Source organism: Rhineura floridana, chromosome 4 (assembly GCF_030035675.1).
Source record: "Rhineura floridana isolate rRhiFlo1 chromosome 4, rRhiFlo1.hap2, whole genome shotgun sequence".
Classification (NCBI taxonomy): domain Eukaryota; kingdom Metazoa; phylum Chordata; class Lepidosauria; order Squamata; family Rhineuridae; genus Rhineura; species Rhineura floridana.
Window position 1 is genome coordinate 193,072,708 of NC_084483.1, and position 21,820 is coordinate 193,094,527.

General features: G+C 41.3%; 1 protein-coding gene across 22 annotated transcripts in view; it reads right to left on the reverse strand.

Annotated features, from left to right (window-relative positions):
- Positions 1–21,820, reverse strand: part of NRXN1 (neurexin 1) — a 1,438,606-nt gene that overhangs the window by 918,178 nt on the left and 498,608 nt on the right. The window lies entirely within an intron of this gene.

Genomic DNA, 21,820 nt, shown 5'->3' on the forward strand with positions numbered 1-21,820 from the left:
AACTTTTAAAGATACAGAAGACCTCCTGGAGGCCGGGCCTGGCAACCAAGAGGTCTTCTGTATCTTTAAATGTTGTGCAGAGTTTCAAGAACACCTGCACTTGGCTAACTTTCTCTTCTCCTAAAGATACAGGATCAATCTCAGGCCATAGACCTGGCAACCCTAATATGGAGGCTTTTGAAAAACATGTCATTTCTTCTGACAATCCTTTTCGAGAAATTGTAAGTTGGTGGAGGTTTATAGATTATGTGTTTCTGATTCAGAGGGGTTCTGTAGAACATCTGAGAAGTTGAACTTAAAAAAACCCTAACAATTTAGATAGTCCATGCCTAACTTCCCTGACAGGGAGAGCTGGTTTTTTTAGGCAATCCTAACTCCCCTCACCTGTGAGCAAGCCCACTAAAGGGACTTACTTCTGAGTAGACATTTTAGCCCTCAGAAGCTGTTCTCCCCTCTCTTATCTCCCCTCACTAGGTTTCTGCTTCCCGGCCGCCTTTTGCCTTCTCTCAGAACAACCTTTTTTCCTTGTCTGAGACCACAAGAGGCTTGAACTCCATTTAAGACTGTAAAACAAGTCTGTAAAACAAACAGTCCATTACTAGCCCTAGCTTCCCTGACAGGGTCTCTCGTGTTTTTAGGTTCCTAACTCCTGTTACCTAAGAGTAAGCCCCACTAAACTCAATGGGACTTACTTCAGAGTAGACTTTTAAAAGAAAATTGCAGTGTGAATCCTCCAAAGCTTCCCCCTCCCATTTTTTGCCTTTCCTTCCTTCCCTCAAGCTCATTAATTGCCAGCACATAGAAGCTCTGCTTCAGGCCCTTCTCCTTTCCCATGCCTTATTTTATTTATTTATTTATTTCATTCCATTTCTATACCGCCCCTAGCCTATGGCTCTCTGGGCGGTTCACAGCAAGGAATAAAATACAAAACAGTAAAAAAGAAATCAGATAAAATCCCTAAAACAGACAGCTTAAGCATTTAACAACTTGATATAAAATTAACTTAACATTAAGCAATTAAAATGCCTGGGAGAATAAAAAGGTTTTAACCTGGCGCTGAAAAGATAGAAGAGTAGGCGCCAGGCGCACCTCATCGAGGAGATTGTTCCATAATTCGGGGGCCACTACTGAAAAGGCCCTGGATCTAGTAACAGCCCTCCGAGCTTCCCTATGGGACAGAACTCGGAAGAGGGCCTTAGATGTTGAACGTAGTGAGCGGGTAGGTTCATAGCGGGAGAGGCGTTCTGCAAGGTATTGTGGTCCCGCACCGTGTAAGGCTTTATAAGTCAAAACTAGCACTTTGAATCTGGCCCGGAAACAAATAGGTAGCCAGTGCAAACGCGCCAGAACAGGTGTTATATGTGCGGACCGTCTGGTCCTCGTCAGCAGTCTGGCTGCTGCGTTTTGCACTAGCCGTAGTTTCCGAATTGTCTTCAAAGGCAGCCCAACGTAGAGTGCATTGCCGTAGTCCAATCTCGAGGTTACCAGAGCATGGAGGACTGAGGCGAGGTCAACATTATCCAGATAGGGGCGCAGCTGGGCTACCAACCGAAGATGGTAGAACGCATTCCGTGCCACCGAGGCCACTTGAGCCTCAAGAGACAGGAATGGATCGAAAAGGACCCCCAAGCTACAAACCTGTTCCTTCAGGGGGAGTGTAACCCCATCCAGAACAGGTTGAACATCCACCACCTGGGTCGAGAAGGCACCCACCAACAGCGTCTCAGTCTTGTCAGGATTGAGCTTCAGTTTGTTAGCTCTCATCCAGTCCATTATCGCGGCTAGGCAACGGTTCAGCATGTTAACAGCCTCACCTGAAGAAGATGAAAAGGAGAAATAGAGTTGCGTGTCATCAGCATATTGGTGACAACGCACTCCAAAGCTCCTGATGACTGCTCCCAGCGGCTTCATATAGATGTTAAAGAGCATAGGGGACAGGACCGATCCCTGCGGGACTCCACAATGGAGAGTCCAGGGCATCGAGTAATGTTCCCCAAGCCCTACCTTCTGGAGACGATCCGCCAAGTAGGAGCGGAGCCACCGCCAAGTGGTACCTCCAACTCCCAATTCCGTGAGTCTTTCCAGAAGGATACCATGGTCGATGGTATCAAAAGCAGCTGAGAGGTCAAGCAGAATCAACAGGGTTACACTCCCCACGTCTCTCTCCCAACATAGGTCATCATACAGGGCGACCAAGGCTGTTTCGTCTTCCCCGCTCTGTGGCTCCAGCAATTGATGTTTCCTTGAGCTCATTTCTGAATGGCAGCAGCTGCTGCTGCTAGAACAAAGCTAAGACTCTCCCCAGAGAGGAAAATTAATCACTCACGATCAACTCCATGTGGACAGCATGCAGGGAGAGACTACACATGAACAAAAGACCTTTTCCTTCAGGGGACCAGTACATAAGCTTATCTGAGAAATCAGCACATGCAGAGTCTTTCTCAAGAGCAGCTGGACCCAGGGCAGAGGGCTTGTACCCCGGCACAGAGTAACATGTGAATACCCCCCTATATGAATCCAATATACTAAGCAATCAATTACTTGAGAGAGGTTATCCAAGGAGTGTTAAGGAAACAGATTTGAGCCCTGGGCCTGGCCTCCAAGAGGTCTTCTGTATCTTTAAAAGTTGTACAACAGGAAGAGAGAATTCCACCTTGTGGTTTTTCCCATTACAGTGTTGCAAGAACACCTGCACTTGGCTGACTTTTTCTTCTCCAGGCCCTGAACCTGGCAACCCTAGTAGACACACATGTAGGATGAAAGAGTTTTAAAATCCTGTTAGCCATAGAAAATGTTTTGAAACATTTTCCACTTGTAACACTGCTTGTGTAATCTATGCTATTCAATGCACTTGTTAGAGAATCTATGCAGGAAAAAACTGGTTAAGAAATGTATAGGGGAAAATGTTAGCAATATCAGAAGTAAGAAACTGAGGACTCCTTTGCTTGAGCGTTTCATAGAATTTAATCATTCTCCTTCAGATTTCAGGTTCGGGGTTTTAAAAAAATTAAATATGGAAGATAATCCTGCTAAGAGTGGATAGTATTAAAACTCTGACCCCTTGTGGGTTTAATGGGGAATTGGACTTTCTTCCCATTTTATAGATTATAATAATTCCAGATAATTCCTCTTTGTTACATAGTCATGTGTAACTTCTTAATGGTAAAACAGGAACACATGGATTTCTAAATTTTGCGATATATATTCCTAGATATCTTCAGTTTTCATCTTCTAGTCATTACTAAGACATTTTTGTTACTAAAGATCTCTACAGACAGATTTAATTTCATGCGAGTATTAACAAACAAAAAAGTATTAACAAACAAACAAAAAGTTTCACAGGAATTGTATTTTAATCCTGTCTTCTTTGTTGACATTTATGATTATTTATTTTCATGTAATTAAATGTGGTGTGGTGTTCTGCTTGTAGCCTCTGATGAAGGCCCAATATGGTAGAGGCCAAAACATATTGGGCTTGTTTAAGAAATAAATTTTCGCACACTATTTTGGGATTTTTTTCTCCTTTTTCTGTTTGCACATCTCATGTGAATCCAGACCTGGAGTTTTGTGTTCTCTAGCTCAGGATCTAAGAGGAAGCTGCAGTGCGATGTATCAAAGGAAAAAAGGCCCCACTCAATTCACCATGAAAAGGCAGAGAGCCAGACTCACACTCTTTATGCCAAGCCTGGTCAATCCAGAGTCCAACTGCTGACTGAAACAGTAATTAAGAATTGAACCACATCAGAGTTTCCAGTCACTTTGATTTACACCCACCCACACCCACAGGCGTTACTCAAAGCAGCTTAGGAATATAATAGGAAACATAAAATCAGCTATGATCCAACCACTAAAATAAAAATAATCAAGCTACAAGCAACAGCAAAAAAGGAAAACAAAAAACAAACCAAGAACACAATGAGAAGCACCCAGAATCCCTTCCCTTCAATGACCAGCACAGAGACGTTTGTTAGTGATCAGAAGATATAGTGAGAAACAATTGCTTAATCCAAGTGATATTGAACTGAACAGCAATACACACACATGTAATCTCCCAGCTGTGTATTTAAAATAGTCATTTTAAGTCACATCTTCAATTAAGACAGTTGTTAAATGAGCAATTGTGGGCCAGCTGGCAAATAGCATAATGCTTGCTGTTTTGACTTTAGCTTCACTCATCAAGCAAAACAAACCTTCTGTGTTCCTTACAATGAGCTACACTTTCCTTCACTTTCTTTTTCTTTCCCTTCCTTCATTTACTACGACTGCTGTGGTGGCGACTGAAGCGGGTATTTGAATTATTTGCATAGTTGACCTCTTGCTAGGTCAAAATGAAGTAGGACAGAGTAGCTTCCAGCTGTGCTGATGCACATAAGGACATAAGAAGAGCCCTGCTAGATCAGGCCAGTGGCCCATCTAGCCCAGAGCTTGGAAAGGTTACTTTTTTGAACTACAATTCCCATCAGCCCCAGCCAGCATGGCCACTAGATTGGGCTGATGGGAGTTGTAGTTCAAAAAAGTAACTTTTCCAAGCTCTGATCTAGCCCAGCATCCTGTTCTCACAGTGGCTAACCAGATGCCTGTGAAAAACCCACAAGTAGGTAGTAGTGGTGATGGTGGCTCCATGTCAGTGGGGCAGTGGAATCCACTCCAGGATTTAGTCTGAACTCTCCAGGTGCTTTTGGGGGGGAAATAGGTTTCAACACCTTGGTCAGCTTCTTGACAGTTCATGCTAAAACCTGAAGCAGATTCACTGCCCCACTGACATCAGAGCTGCCATTCTCCACTGCCTTCAGATGTTGTTGGATTCCAATTTCCATCAACCCTGACTATTGGCTGTGCTGACTGGGGCTGGTAGGAGCTGGTTTTCAGTGTCCTCCCAAAGGTCACAGGTTAGCCAGCCCTGCTTTAGAACTTAGCAGTGGTGCCTGGAAGCTGAGCTGGAGAGGAAGAGAAGGAAAGCAAATTCCTGTTTATAGTGGAATCCTATGCATGCCTACTTGAGATACCCCAATTAAGTATGTATAGGATTACAGCCTTAAATCAGTTTCCATATGGAAAAAATGTGTTTGGAAAGCCTATTCCATGAAACTAACAGAAAAGGCATTACATCAGGGAAAATGTAATTGCAAAAATGTGTGTATAAGGCAAAAATGCATACAAAAATGTGTTTATTAGGAGAAATGTGCCTTAAAATACCGATGAATTTTCATGAGGGCTCTTTGTTTTCTTTTTCTTTAAAAAAATTATTATACAGACATGAGTGGCTGTATACTATAGCCAGTGTGGATCTTTCACATTCCGCAATGTTAAATTGAAAATACCCCTATGCCATTCTGATCCTTCCCATAAGATCACTTCAAAACAAAACCTTACAAAACTTATAGTCCTGAACTCAGAAACACTTGCTTAACAACCTTCTCAATTTTCATGGCAATAAACAAAACAGTCAGAAAGAATCGAGAGTTCAAAGTCTAAAGAGAGAGAAAAAACCCCAGAGCTCTTTTGGACTTTTTTCTCTGAGTCCTCATAATCTGTTGAAATTAATTAAAAATCAGCCAAGTTCACAGAGTACCTGTAATCCTGTTAATGACCTTGCCCCATACTCTGACCTTCATCTTCTGCAGTTTAAAAGTGAAAAAAAAATTCTTGGCTAATTTTTAATTAATATAAGAAATTGTGCATTGAATTGAATGATAATGTCGGGCATGCTCAGTAAGAACTAACTGTCAGTATTCTAAAAGCCAGACTCACAGCTGCTTGGCTTGCCTAATCAGAGGCCACACCCACACCAGACTTTGATTTCACATGAGACAGTCATGTCTTCCTTCAGAGAATCCTGGGAAGTATAGTTTGTGAAGGGTGCTGAGAGGAGACTCCTATTCCACTGACAGAGCTCCAGTGGCCAGACTGGTTTAACAGTCAGCTGCTCTGACAAGTCTGTGAGGGGAACAGGGCGTCTCCTAGCAACTATCAGCACCCTTCACTAACTACAATTCCCAAGATTCTTTGAGAGAAGCCATGACTGACCAAAGTGAAATAAAGGTCTGGTGTGGATGTGGCCTGGGACAGCTTTGGTTTAAATTTGGATGGGAGGCTACATGTGCCTGCTGTAGAATAAAAAGCTGGGAGAAACCCTGAAAAGCAATGATACTGTTCACAATGTTTTCCTTTTGGAAAGGAAAGTGGCTTCCCCTCTGCCCAGTGCCCACCCATCCAATCTCCTCCCCTCCCCTTCCTGTTACCCTCCCAGATCAGTGTTGGACTATGACCTGGAATACTAGGGTTCGAATCCGCATACAGCCATGAAGCTCACTCAGTTTGCACAAGATAAAACAATGGGAGGTGAAATATATTATAGAAAATTCTAGGTGTGCTCTATGTTTTTAATTTATCGTGCCCACTTTAGGGAACCCCAAACCTTGTACAAAATCTTGCCTGCCTCCTTTATGGTCAGCCAGTCAGTCTGCCTTAGGGTTGCCAGGTTCATGGTCTGAGACTGATCCTATATATTTAGGAGAAGAGAAAGCCAGCCAAGTGCAAGTGTTCTTGCAACACTGTAATGAGAAAAACCACAAGGTGGAATTCTCCCTTCCCCCTGCACAACTTTTAAAGATACAGAAGACCTCTTGGAGGCTGGGCCTGGCAACCAAGAGGTCTTCTGTATCTTTAAAAGTTCTGCAGGGGGAAGGGAGAATTCCATCCTGTGGTTTTTCCCATTAGAACACCTGCACTTGGCTGACTTTCTCTTCTCCTAAAGATACAGGATCAGTCTCAGGACCTGAACTTGGCAACCCTATCCTGCTCCCCTGGTTCATTCACTATAGCCGCCCAATTTCCCTGCTTTTTAAAGTTTGATAGAAATATCTGTAGGCCATAGGTATGTTCTTAAACTGCAAGGTTGCTTGCCTATTAGTGAATATATATAAGTGGAATATAAGTGGATAGTCTTGTCAAGATAGCAATGAATGAATATATCAATTTTATTTTTCTCAGTTTCTCCTTTTTCATATCCTAAGTGGTACATGCCCTAGTCTCCTCTCGCCTAGACTACTGTAATGCGCTCCATGTGGGGTTACCTTTGAAAATGGTCCGGAAGCTGCAACTGGTACAGAATGCGGCGGCTTGTCTGATTAAAGGCAGCTGCCGGCGAGATCACATTACTCCAGTTTTAAAGGAGTTACACTGGTTACCAGTTATTTTCCGGCCCAAGTCAAGATGTTGGTTTTGACCTTTAAAACCCTATATGGTTTCGGCCCAGTCTATCTGAAAGAGCGCCTCCAGCATCATCAGTAATGCTGTTCAATAAGATCAGCCTCAAAAGACCTTCTCTCCATCCCACCAGTTAAAACAGCTAGACTGGTGAGGACTAGAGAGAGGTCTTTTTCCATTGTGGCCCCCACTCTGTGGAATTTCCTCCCAAATTATCTCCGTCATGCCCCCTCTGTGATGAGCTTCCACTGGGCCTTGAAGACCTGGCTCTTCAGACAGGCTTTTGAGGTGAGTTAGGTTTTATTATTGTTGTTGAGATTTTAATGTTCTAATATAATTATATGTTTTTATTCTGTACGTTGCCCAGAGTGGCTGGACAACCAGTCAGATGGGTGACTAATAAATCTAATAAATAAATAAATAAATAAATAGTTCTCCACATTTCCACACTAATTTGCATTTTTTAAATAAAATAAAATAAAATAAAAAGCCTTCATGAAAATTCATCAGTAGTCTGGGGCAAATTTCTCCTAATATACAACATTTTTGTATGTAGTAATGCACACATTTTTGCAAAGAATGTTTACCTGATACGGCTTTTATGTTAGTTTCACTAATATATGAATTTATATGCAAACATTACCTAGTATATGAATTTTGTACACATTATATGCCCGGGTAACTGCATTGTAAAATTCAGAGAAGTGTGAATTTTGAAGGATGGGTATGTTACAAATCTCATTATTTGAGAAAGTGCAAAGTAGGTAGGTTTGCCTTTAAATATGAACTGAATCAAATTTCTTCCCCATCTGTATACCAAGGTAAGACAATGATATCATAAGACCTTTTAACAATGTGTGGGAATTAACATGGAATGGAGATTTTAAAAATCACCTGAAAATCTCTGGAGAGCAAAGAACTGGTAGGCACAGCTTCAGGGATTAGTTGAAACTTCTATTTTTTAAAAAGAAAAACCAATAAAATACATGAATATTCACAGAGAGGTTTCACAAATCTCTGTTCACTATTCCTTCCAATGAAACTGAGGGCTTTTGCAGGAAAAAAAACCCAGTTGCTTTATTGCACTTTTTAAGTTATTGTTTGCTTGTTTTTGGTGATTCACCCTTCTATCTTTTACGTTGGTTTTATTTCTCTGTCAGCATATAACAAAGTATAATAGAATTCCACATCTGTTCAAGTATCATTAAAGGCCTGCCTTGCTTTCTTCCTCCAGATGATCAGAATAAATGGATTTTCTTTTCTTTTTAAACAGCTGGTAAACGGCGAAGTTTTTTTTAAAAAAAGAGCTTTGAGAGGGGAAATATTAAACAAAAGACAGAGGAATCTCCCTTCCCCCTCCCTCCAAAAATTTATTTCCAAACCAAAGCATAATAGTTAGAAATGTTCAAATAACAACCGAAGCACAGGGGAGTAACTTTCTGACAGATGCTTTTTTCCTTTGAAAGGATGACACAGCTGCCATTGGCTGGCGACCAAGATTCCAAAATATGAGGGTTGGTCTAGTTGTCCCTGCATCGCCTTTTCTTTCTTCTTCTTCTCTCGCTCTCTCTTTTTTTCTCACTAGCAAAGTAAGCACACTAAAGGCAAAACTGGATGTGTCACCTGATCATTTTCATATTTCCCCCATTCTGATAGCTGAGGAATGGTGGGAAAGGGGGCTGCTTAGATGATGTCCCTTCCAGCTCTTTTCCTCTACCCATCTTGTAATTTGTGAAGCCATGGCCAGTCCACAAAGCGTATATCATGGCCAGCTAGGGACTTGACAATCTATTCGCTGCAAAACAAGGTTGCTTTGCAGATGAACCTATGGCAGGTCACAATACATTAGGAGGGCGCCAGTGAAAAAATGTTTCATTATTCTATTTGTTTTTGTTATTAAAAGTATCATTTGCCAGTTATCCATTCATTAAAACAATACTTGGTTCATTACACATTTGTGCTACTAATTATCATCACTCCCTTTTTTTCATTATCCACTGCTTTCAATGGATGGCTGGATTGCCAGGGCAAAGGGATCCCCTGTGGAGTGATAAGCCTTTGCCCCCCTATTTGTTTTCGGAGATGGAGGAGGCTTAAATTCACCACAGATGCCAATGGAGTAAAACCTGTCCTTGGCAACCATCCCATTTAAATTTTCTCTAATGCACTCACATTGTTTGTGTCAATGGGAAATTTAAAATAGCAGTTCACCGACCCATCCACTTCCAACAGGTAAGTACATGGCCAGATATCCTTCCTCCCAAAACACATGCATCCATAGGAAGGGGCCCACCTGAGAGCCCTTTGTTAAAGGTCTTCTCAAACCTGGAGCAAACCCTGAACCTAGTAAGCCTAGTAATTTTCAGTAACAAAGTGCAAAGACTGAATGACTGGAAGCCATGGCAGGGGTCTGCAACCTCTGGCATGGAGACCAAATCTGGCCCTACAGGTCCTTCTATGTGGCCCCTAGGATTATCCCCAGGCCACATCCCTCACTGAACACTCTCCCTGACTATTTTTGCCTGGATGGAACATCTCCTTCAACTCTGTAATGCCTTGTTCGCCTGGATCAATCTTTCCCAACCAGTGTGTCTCCAGATGTTGTTGGACCACAACTCCCATCAGCCTCAGCCAGCATTGCCAATGTTCCTGAGCTATGGGGATCTATAAAAATGGTAAACCTCCTAACTTCTAGATTGGACTACTGTAATGCGCTCTACGTAGGGCTGCCCTTGAAGACCGTTCAGAAACTTCAGCTAGTGCAAAACGCGGCAGCCAGGTTGTTGACGGGGACCCATTGGTCCGCGCATATAACACCTGTCCTGGCCCGCTTGCACTGGCTACCTATTTGTTTCCGAGCCAGATTCAAGGTGCTGGTTTTGACCTATAAAGCCTTACACGGTGTGGGACCGCAATATCTGATGGAACGCCTCTCCCGCTATGAACCTACCCGTCCACTTCGTTCAGTATCTAAGGCCCTCCTCCGGGTACCAACCCATCAGGATGCCCGGAGGATTGTTATTAGATCCAGGGCCTTTTCTGTGGTGGCCCCCGAATTATGGAACAGCTTACCGGAGGAGATACGCCTGTCGCCTACGGTACTTTCTTTTAGGCGCCAGGTTAAGACCTGGTTATACTCCCAGGCATTTTAACGTTCATGTTTTATATTCAATGTTTTTTACTCTACCTTGTTGTGACCTTGTATGTTTTATTGTAACTTTGTATTTTAACTCTGCTGTTCACCGCCCAGAGAGCTATTCGCTATGGGCAGTCTATAAATAAAATAAAATAAAATAAAATAAATAAATAAATAAATAATAAAATAAACTAAAAAAATCTGATGTTCAACCTGAGGCAAATTTACCAAATGTACAGGTAAAATGACTGCAAGCTGCCAACCCTAACTGCAGCTAAACTAATTTTGAACGGCATTCCCTCCCCACAAACAATCCTGGAATCTGACTGGAGTTGTATGGTGCAATGTAGGGTTTCTTCGGTAGAAGGTGTGCTAGTTTGGTATTGTAAGGTGCCAGTGGACTTGAAACAAGAGGATCCATGCACATGACTCTCTCTGTCACCAGGACAGCATGAAAGTGAAGGAAACATTGCTGCTCTATTACACCATCCCAAATCAGGGGTCCTGTAGAGCCAGTAGGGGTCGTGTTGACCTTATGCAAGAACTCGAAAAGTCCTAGCTTGGGCTCTCTGGTCTGAGCAACTCAAATCTGTATTTTAAAAGGAGTTGATGATATTTGCAGTTTTGCAGAGGACAAGTTTCATCTTCATTAGATATGTCAAAAGGTGTGCAACAGCAAGGTCATTGAGCTTGACTCCCTAGCTCCTGGAAGGAATGTTTTATTAGTTTTCTGAGTGGATCTAGTTGTTTCTGCAGATTCTATTTGTGGAGAACTGCAGGACTTGGCAGTGAAGAACTGAAGCATCTGTAGACTGCATCTGTGAATAATTATATTTTTGCTTAGTAATGATATACAGGGAAATGTCCTGCCAGCACTTGGCCTTCCTCAGTTTAAATGAATGTTCAAAGAGCTAAGCCTATCTTGCAAACAAGAAGGACCTAACATTTTCCAGCCCAGATCATCTCTCCACCTGGCACATTTAAGAGTGCATTTTCCCAACACCAGTGTAGCCATGTGATGATGCCCTATGACTGTGAACATAAACTTGTCATGGTATGTGAAATATGCTTTTCCATTAGGACGGAGATGAGGGCCCTGGGAGACCTCCATATGTTGTTGGACTCCAACTCCCATCAGCCCCAGCCATCATTATGAGTGGTCAGGAATTAAGGGAATTGTAGTCCAGCAACATATGGAGGGTCATACCTGCATGAGCTAGATCTTGAGCAGCCAACCTGCAGCATAGGTTTCACAAACTGCACAGACAGCAAGGTTGTCTGACAATAACAGTCAGGCCAAAGGCATTTTGCTGCCTGAGGCGGAGCAGCAAATGGTGCCCCACCTCACCTCACCAAGTCAAGGTGCATAATATTTATTTATTATTTATTTATTACATTTACATCCCACCCTTCCTCCCAGTAGGAACCCAGGGCAGCTCTCAAAGCCAGCCAAGTTATTTAGCACCTGAGGCAGAAAATCCAACAAGCACCTCCCTCCCTCCATAGCAGTACAAATATGGCAACAACAAAATGAAATCCCTAACAATTTGCTACCCTTTCGTGAAACCCAACATCTACTGTCTGAGAAGGCTGTCTCACTCTGCCTAATGTTAGGGCAGGCCCTGGTAATGGTCTAGGGACCTGACTATAGCATGCACTTACTCCTGCCAGCCTCTTATGGTGTGCTCCTGATTTCTTCCTGGTTCAAAAAGGTAAAATCAGTGACATAGTGGTTGACATATCTATGTTAGTGCACACAAGGATGGCATTTGGGAATTTCACTTTTGTTTCTTGAAATCCAACATAAATGTTAAACAAATCTAAATAATAAACAAAAGTGTTTATATATCTACCAGAATACCCAATTCTTAGCTCTTAGAGGCAAAAAGTCTTCCTTCAAAAAATGGAAGTCTTGTCCAAATGAAGAAAATAAAAAAGAACACAAACTCTGGCAAAAGAAATGCAAGAAGACAATAAGGGATGCTAAAAAAGAATTTGAGGAGCACATTGCTAAGAACATAAAAACCAACAACAAAAAAATCTATAAATACATTCAAAGCAGGAGACCATCTAGGGAGACGATTGGACCCTTGGATGATAAGGGAGTCAAAGGTGTCCTAAAGAACGATAAGGAGATTGCAGAGAAGCTAAATGAATTCTTTGCATCTGTCTTCACAGTGGAAGATATAGGGCAGATCCCTGAACCTGAACTAACATTTGCAGGAAGGGATTCTGAGGAACTGAGACAAATAGTGGTAACGAGAGAGGAAGTTCTAAGCTTAATGGACAATATAAAAACTGACAAATCACCGGGCCCGGATGGCATCCACCCGAGAGTTCTCAAAGAACTCAAAGGTGAAATTGCTGATCTGCTAACTAAAATATGTAACTTGTCCCTTGGGTCCTCCTCCGTGCCTGAGGACTGGAAAGTGGCAAATGTAACGCCAATCTTCAAAAAGGGATCCAGAGGGGATCCTGGAAATTACAGGCCAGTTAGCTTAACTTCTGTCCCTGGAAAACTGGTAGAAAGTATGATTAAAGCTAGATTAACTAAGCACATAGAAGAACAAGCCTTGCTGAAGCAGAGCCAGCATGGCTTCTGCAAGGGAAAGTCCTGTCTCAGTAACCTATTAGAATTCTTTGAGAGTGTCAACAAGCATATAGATAGAGGTGATCCAGTGGACATAGTGTACTTAGACTTTCAAAAAGCGTTTGACAAGGTACCTCACCAAAGGCTTCTGAGCTAGCTTAGCAGTCATGGAATAAGAGGAGAGGTCCTCTTGTGGATAAGGAATTGGTTAAGAAGCAGAAAGCAGAGAGTAGGAATAAACGGACAGTTCTTCCAATGGAGGGCTGTAGAAAGTGGAGTCCCTCAAGGATCGGTATTGGGACCTGTACTTTTCAACTTGTTCATTAATGACCTAGAATTAGGAGTGAGCAGTGAAGTGGCCAAGTTTGCTGACGACACTAAATTGTTCAGGGTTGTTAAAACAAAAAGGGATTGCGAAGAGCTCCGAAAAGACCTCTCCAAACTGAGTGAATGGGCAGAAAAATGGCAAATGCAATTCAATATAAACAAGTGTAAAATTATGCATATTGGAGCAAAAAATCTGAATTTCACATATACGCTCATGCTCCCACAAGATGCAGTAATGGCCACCAGCTTGGACGGCTTTAAAAGAAGATTAGACAAATTCATGGAGGACAGGGCTATCAATGGCTACTAGCCATAATGGCTGTGCTCTGCCACCCTAGTCAGAGGCAGCATGCTTCTGAAAACCAGTTGCCGGAAGCCTCAGGAGGGGAGAGTGTTCTTGCACTCGGGTCGTGCTTGCGGGCTTCCCCCAGGCACCTGGTTGGCCACTGTGAGAACAGGATGCTGGACTAGATGGGCCACTGGCCTGATCCAGCAGGCTCTTCTTATGTTCTTATGTTCTTATGTTGTATTACCAGTATAATAATGATGCATATTACATAGATTAATAATAATAATAATAAATAAAGGAGAAGAATGCTTAAGAAGGTATGATAATGTAACATTAATGACAGTTCTTACCATTCACATACCAATTGGATAAGAAGTTCAAGAGCTAAAATACCTCTTGGTACTTAAGCTTTAAATAGTTGGGTATTAATAGTCCTGACTATTAGTTGTTCTTTTCCCACCCTGAATTCACCTCTTGAAATGAAAAAGAGTAGAGGAAATTGCCTTCCATTCAAAGCCCCCACTCCCAAATTTGGGTTGAACATTCAGCTTAGTGATAATAGCAGCCTGACAGCTCCTCAATAAATCTCCTGTTGTTGCTGGCTGTGTGCTGTATCTTATTGTAAAAAGTTGCAGTTGACAAGCACCTGGTTTATAAGATGTGGTCTTCACATGAAGGATGGTGACCAAACCATATTATTGAAAACAAACCCTACCACACCTTAGGTGTTAAAAGCCCACCAGAAATCTATCTTTGCAACAGACCCCAGGTCTAGCCACTGGAGTTCCTGAGCATTGCGCAAAACCTGGACTGCAACACATAAAACATGTACTGCATTCTTTTAACACTGCATAGGTAGACCATAGTACATGGTAGTAACATAATGGTTAGGGTGTTGGATTATGACCTGGGAGACCAGGGTTCAAGTCCCTGCTCAGCCATGCAGCTCACTGTGTGACCTTGGGCTAGTCACTGTCTCTCAGTCTAACCTACCTTACAGGGTTGTTGAAAGGAGAAAATGGCAAGGGGAGAATCATGTACACCACCTTGAGCTCCTTCGAGGAAAAGTTGATATATAAGTGTAAGAAATAAATGTAATAAATAAAATAGTTCAGCATCACATTGTTTAAATCCCCTTTTATCTTGGAAATGACAGAGTAAGAAAAGGATACTGGCCTTTTGTCAGAATTCCACATATTATTTAATTTCTTAATTCTCATCTCTGGCAGCTTATTTGCTTCTATATTTCCAGGGAACACTCTGGTTTTATTGGAATCCGTACAGCAATTAAACAAATCAAGCACATAATCAAACGGAGACTGCCAGGTCCTCTCATGGTGAAAGAAATAAGTAAAGGATCAGAGTGTTTAATCTCAGGGATGCAATTAGTAGAGACAATGCGCAATTATGACTTTGCTGATCATCTTATTGGAATGAAGCAGATACAACCTGCATCTTCAGAATAAAACAACTAACCCAATAATGACTGAATGCCATGTAGATGCTAAGATTGGTTTCATGGGAACTGGCAATAAGCTTGCTATAGAGGCAGCTACAGGTATAGCTTCATGCACAAGCCATGCTGAAATTAATGAGCATTGTACAAGAGCATATTTATGAGTGTGGCTGCCAGCATCTCACTCTCTAGGCATGGGTGTCGGTGTCGGTGGTACTGTGCTGCCTGAACTGCTTTAGAAACCACAGTCAATATTGAGACTTACATTTCCAAGCCTGTTCACAGTCCTTGGGCCTGTCTCCTCTTGGCAAGGATGGCCAAATCTATTAATTTTGGTTTTTCTCAGTTTCTCATTTTTCAGTCTTAATTTGAGTTCTCCACAAACATCAGCAATTAAAAAAAAACAAGTTATGAAAATTCATCAATATTTTAATGCAATTTTCTCCTAGCATACACATTTTGTTTGCAGTTTTGCCCAATTTGCACAAAGCAATTTTCCCTGAATAACTGCATTATGTATGTTTCATTACTGGATGCATTTTAATACACACTTTACCCTAGTATATGCATTTTTGTGCACATCGCTTGGCTGGAGAACTGCATCATAAAATTAAGAGAAGTGTGACTCTTGCAGGAGTTTCAGTTTGCATATTCCTTCAGAAAGTGTGGATTAGGTAGGTTCACCTTTAAATGAAAACTGATTCAAATTTCTCCCCCCCACCTGGGAATAAATGCTAGAAGGGACTTCAGAGGTGATCAATCTAATGCAGGAAATCCACTACTACAGTACCTCTGATATGTGGCCAACCATGCTCAAGTTAAAAATCTCTAATGAAGAAGAGTCCACCACCTTCCAAGGCACTCGGTACCACTGTCAAATAGGTCAGGCCATCAATAAATTATTTTTCCTATTTAGTCTAGATGCTTGTTTTTATAAATTGCACCCACTGGTTTGGGTACACAACCCTCTGGGAAACAACTTTGTTCAATCATGTATGAAGGTGGCTATAGCATCACCTCTTAATTGTCTCTTCTCTGGGCTAAATATAGCTCCTTCAACATACAATTCAGCTTCTAGGCCCCTCATCATCTTTGTTGCTGTCCTCTGGTGATGTTGTAATGTGATATCATTCTTAAACTGTGGTGTCCAGAATTGGACAATTGGACAGAGCAGGACCATGCCTTTTCATGACCTGGGTACGATATTTATGTTGATCTTTGTTGTTGTTATGTGCCTTCAAGTCGATTATGATTTATGGCGACCCTATGAATCAGTGACCTCCAAGAGCATTTGTCATGAACCGCCCTGTTCAGATCTTGTAAGTTCAGGTCTGTGATTTCCTTTATGGAATCAATCCATCTCTTGTTAGGCCTTCCTCTTTTTCTACTTCCTTCTGTTTTCCCCAGTATTATTATCTTTTCTAATGAATCATGTCTTCTCATTATGTGTCCAAAGTATGGTAACCTCAGTTTCATCATTTTAGCTTCTAATGATAGTGCTGGTTTAATTTTTTCTAATACCCAATTATTGGTCTTTTTTGCAGTCCATGGTATCTGCAAAGCTCTCCTCCAACACCACATTTCAAAGGAGTTGATTTTTCTCTTATCCACTTTTTTCACTGTTCAACTTTCACATCCATACATAGAGATCGGGAATACCATGGTCTGAATGATCCTGACTTTAGTGTTTAGTGATACATCTTTGCATTTGAGGACCTTTTCTAGTTCTCTCATAGCTGCCCTCCCTAGTCCTAGCCTTCTTCTGATTTCTTGACTATTGTCTTCATGTTTGTTAATGACTATGCCGAGGTATTGATAATCCTTGACAAGTTCAATGTCCTCATTGTCACTTTAAAGTTACATAAATCTTCTGTTGTCATTACTTTATTCTTCTTGACGTTCAACTGTAGTCCTGCTTTTGTGCTTTCCTCTTTAACTTTCATCAGCATTTGTTTCAAATCATTACTGGTTTCTGCTAGTAATATGGTATCGTTTGCATATCTTAAATTATTGATATTTCTCCCTCCAATTTTCACACCTCCATCTTGGTCCAATCCTGCTTTCCGTATGATATGTTCAGCATATAGATTAAACAAATAGAGTTCATCTGTCAATTTCAGTTCTCTCAGTTTTTCAGTTTTCTAATCTTAAATTTAGTTCTCCACATTTCTATGGCAATATACATTTTTTTTAAAAAATATCCTCATGAAAATTCTCCAGTGTTTTAGTGTGAATCTCTCCATTTTGTATATAGTTTTGACTAACGTACATACTTTTCCAAGCAATTTATCCTAATATAATGCATCTGTGTATATTATTTTCATCAACGTATCCATGTTGTGCACACTTTCCCCAATACATGCATTTTTGTAAACATCGCTTGGTTGGAGAACTGCATTGCAAAATTCGGATAAGTGCGAATTTAGAAGGATGGCTGTGTTTCGGGTCTCATATTGTTTTGGAAAGTGCAAATTCAATAACTTCAGCTTTAAATGTGAACTGAATTGAATTTCTTCCCCATCTCTAGTTGATACAACTTAAAATTTCATCAGCCTTTTTAGCCACCATATCACACAACTGATCTTTGGCTTCTAGTCTATTAAAACCCCTACATCCTTTTTACAGGTACTGCTGTCAAGCCGTGTGCCACCCATCCTGCATATATGCATCTGATTCTTCCAGCCTAAATGAAGAACTTTACTTTTAGTGTTTGATGGCATTATGAGCCAAGCACCATTCTTTTAAAAAGCTTTTCTCTAGCTCAGATCATAATCCAAGTCACTGGAACATAGGAAGCTGCCTTATATTGAGTCACACCATTGGCCCATCCAGTCCAGAATTGTTTACACTGGCTGGCAGCAGCTCTCTAGATTTTCAGGCAGGGAATCTCTCCCAGCCCTACCTGATGGCTTGAACATTAAGGCAACTTGGGGCATAGCACTTGATATCCACAGTTATTCAGCTGCCTCTAGTGCCTAGAATGTCACACAGTCTTGTAGCCAAGGAAGGGAGGGAGATGGCAGTGCAAGGTTTAGTGGCTCAGAAGTGGATTGGAAAAGGAATTTAGACTCCGTAGTGCTTCCACTGAAATGATACGTAAATCTATGGGGTCTGAATTCAGAAAAAATAAGCTGGTTCTAGGCTGATTCACTGAGCTCATCTATCAGTATTCATGGCTGCTGGGCTAGATCTATCCTGTGAAGAGTAACTTAATTTGGGCTTAAATAGCTCTAGATCCTGAAAAGCATGGCCTGCAAACTCTTAGTTGACTTTTCAACATTATATTCAGCTCCTTTTTTAAAGAAACAAACAAACCATAAAGTACAGGGCTGATTTTTTCCCCCCACTTGCCATTTTCAAATAATTTTGAAGAGACATAGGCTGAATTTTAGATATACGCAATCTTCACACTTTATAAAGTATAGCATTTTGTGTGCAGGTATCCATAAAGAGAAAATGAGCCCATGGAGGAGGCATTTGTGGCAGCTGCTCTACATGACTGGGGTGGTTCAATTTTAATATTGATATTATTAATTATTGTTATGGTTTTTGTGGTTTTATTGTATTTTATTGTGAATTGTACGTCGCCTAGAGTGGCCGTTAACTCGGCCAGATAGGCGACTCAAAAATAAAATTTTATTATTTTATTATTATTATTATTATTACTGTTACTGCTTAAGCGTAAAGCTCAAACCACATAAAGTTCAAAAAAAGTGTTGGCATTGTGCCTGTGTGTGTATTTTGTGGGTGTGTCTGCTTGGTGGCATGTTTCAATGGGAATTAAACATGAGGATGCAACTTTAAAATGTGGCCTATTTTCTTTACTACTTTTTGAATACGTGTCTGTTTTAATGCACCGCTATTTCTCCTTTTTCCTTTGAGAGCGGTTAAATGTAATGCTTGTATGTGTGTTTGTATGTGAATGTGGGTGCATCGATGCTAACATAAACAGGAAAAACACATCCAGCACAATCTTGACAGTCAATAAATGCTAAATGATTAATCATGAAACAGGAGGGTCACAGGTTGGGCTGGGGCTTTTCCCACTGGGCAAAGAAAATCCATTGCACATTTGTATCTGGCCCAGCAAAATAAAACAAAATAAGCTAGATAGAAAAATAAACATTCAGAAATGGCTGGAACAGTTTAGAATGGAACAAGAAAAAAATCAATTTCCAGGTGTGCTTATTCCAAATTCAGGTGGGGAAGCCTTGCTTTGCTTGGCTTTGCCTTATTTGAGCGGAATCCAAAATATTCCAACGTATGCCACAGTATGCCACAGTTCAGCAATTGAGTTTGGGAGTGAGAGAGGTTCCAGTCTATGAATGATGTTCTCTTCTCAGTAGAGTTGCCTCATTTACTTCAATGGAATGGCATGCAGGTGCCTCTTCTACATAAATAAATATAGCACCAAACATGTGCTAGGGTTCTCAATGTGCACCTAGGGTTCTTGATCTCATGAAACACCTGCAAATATTCTGCTTGTGTGTGTATATATATATATTCTGCCTGTGTGTGTGTGTGTGTGTGTGTATATAATTTTAATTTTAAAACTCCTTATATATATATGAGTTTTAAGAGCTAGGGAACTAAAAAAATTAAAAAGGACAGAAACTGGAAACGTAGCAAAACTCTCTTATGCTAATAATTGGCTAAGAGGTTGGCTGGGGGAGTCTGAGTGGTGAATCTATGTGAAGGTGTCAAGTAGGCAAAGGGGATTTTAAGAACCAAGAAAGCCAAGACTGAGAGTGTTGCAGGGGAGCCAGGCTCCAGGGACAACAAATGCTGAACGGAAAGCAAAAAGGCTGGAAACTATTCTGTCAATGTCAAACAAACTGCTTTACTTCTAGGTCATGGCTAAAGTAGGATAACCATCTAGACAAAGTTTCATGGATGGATTTTTACTTTTTTATTTTCCTATTTTAAAATTTTGGTCTGATCCCTTAATTTACATCTCCTGCTTAATTACCACCACACTACCCAGAATAGTGAGTTGGCTGGGACAGTAAGGCAGACTATTGGAGACAAGAAAGTCAGAGGAGAATATAAAAGAGTGTTAATGAAAGCCAATGCCACCATTAAGCTCAGACCATGGGGCATATGTCTGAAGCCTCTACAGGCTAGGGGAGCCCCAAACAACCGCCAGATGACAGGTAGTGGCAATGGTGTGGCTGTAATGGAAAATCATGTCATGCTAGGAAGCACTGCACCTGCTCAGCATCATTTTAATTTATCATTACATCCTGAACGCAAGTGTGACCAAAGTGGCAACCAACTCAACCAGTCAGATGCCACCTTTGGCACTGCAGGGTGAACCAGGGTTCTGGAGCAGTGGGGTGCAGGCTAAGGAGGCTTGGCCCACCCCCTTGCTATTCTAGTCTCCTGTCACACTCCAGTCCATGAAGGTTTTTAAAGTTAAATTAAATTGGTAGTGGGCAGCTACAGCTTCAGCATTGACAGAGGTGTTCTTTCCAGTGGTGGCCAGTTCATGTTCAACATCTGTTCCTTCCCTGAAAGCAACAGCCAACAACTCACCATCTTATTTTATCTCAATTTTTGTCCACCTTACTCCTTCCAGACCCTCAGCATGGGGGGGGGGGGAAGAAAGAAATTGCAATTAGTTTTGTAGTACCATAACCTAACATAACCTTTACACGGTTGATTAGGCTATCCAATATGCTGATTGATATATTCATGTAATCACATATGGGTTATTTTCCTAAAGCTTCCTGACATGGGAGTTTCATAAAATAGATTTACTATTTATATTAAAGGGGAAATGGTGAAATATGGTGGGATTTTGTACGTGCTTGGAGAGATGGAAAGAATGTGAGTTTTAGTATTCACTGTATTTTTTAATCAAGCTAACAAAAATGGATTTATAAAAAAGAAACCAGCTGAATCAGACCAAAGACCCATCTAGGCTCACATTGGGACTCTGCCATTGGCTAGCTGGATGCCCCTGGGAAGCTCAAAAGCAGGGGTCAGCCTCCCTTTCTTGTTTGTTTCCAGAATCTGGTTCTGAGCCTTTATATCCAGCCCAGAGGAAGGCAATGGTAAACCACCTCTGAATATTGCTTACCATGAAAATCACTGATAGTATCCAGAGGAGAGAGTCAGTGTGGTATAGTGGTTAATACCCACACAGCCATGAAGCTCACTGAGTAACCTTGGGCCAGTCACTGTCTCTCAGCCTCAGAGGAAGGCAATGGTAAACCTCCTCTGAATACTGCTTACCATGAAAACCCTATTCATAGGGTCGCCATAAATTGGAATCAACTTGAAGGCAGTCCATCATCATCATCCATCATCCAGAGGAGTGCTGTTAATTGTCCCCCAATACAGAGGCCTGACTGGCCTGAATCAGAAGTTGGGCATTTAGTGTGACTGGTCCCATGCTGTGGTGGAATACTCTTCCAGCAAAGATTTGGCAGGCATCCTTACTTTTGTCTTTCAGGAGTCTCTTGAAGATTTTTTTTAAAAAAATGCCAACAGGCCTATGCAGTTGTCTACTTTTTTCTTGAGTAGCCAGTCATTTTTAATGATTGTTCTATATTACTTATATAAAAAAAATTATGTTGTTGTATATAGCCCTGATGTCTTGCAGGGTTGGGGGGGAAGGTTATAGAAATACTTTTATATATAAATATTCCACATAGTTATTGAGGCTACTAGCTGCTGAAAATGTTATATGTAGTCATAATGTTATATTTCTATATTGCCCTTCCTAGGAGGAGTTTAGGGTAGCATACATTCCCCTCTTTAAATTTTATCTTCAAAAGAGCTGTGAGGCAGAGAGAGGGAGAGAAGGAG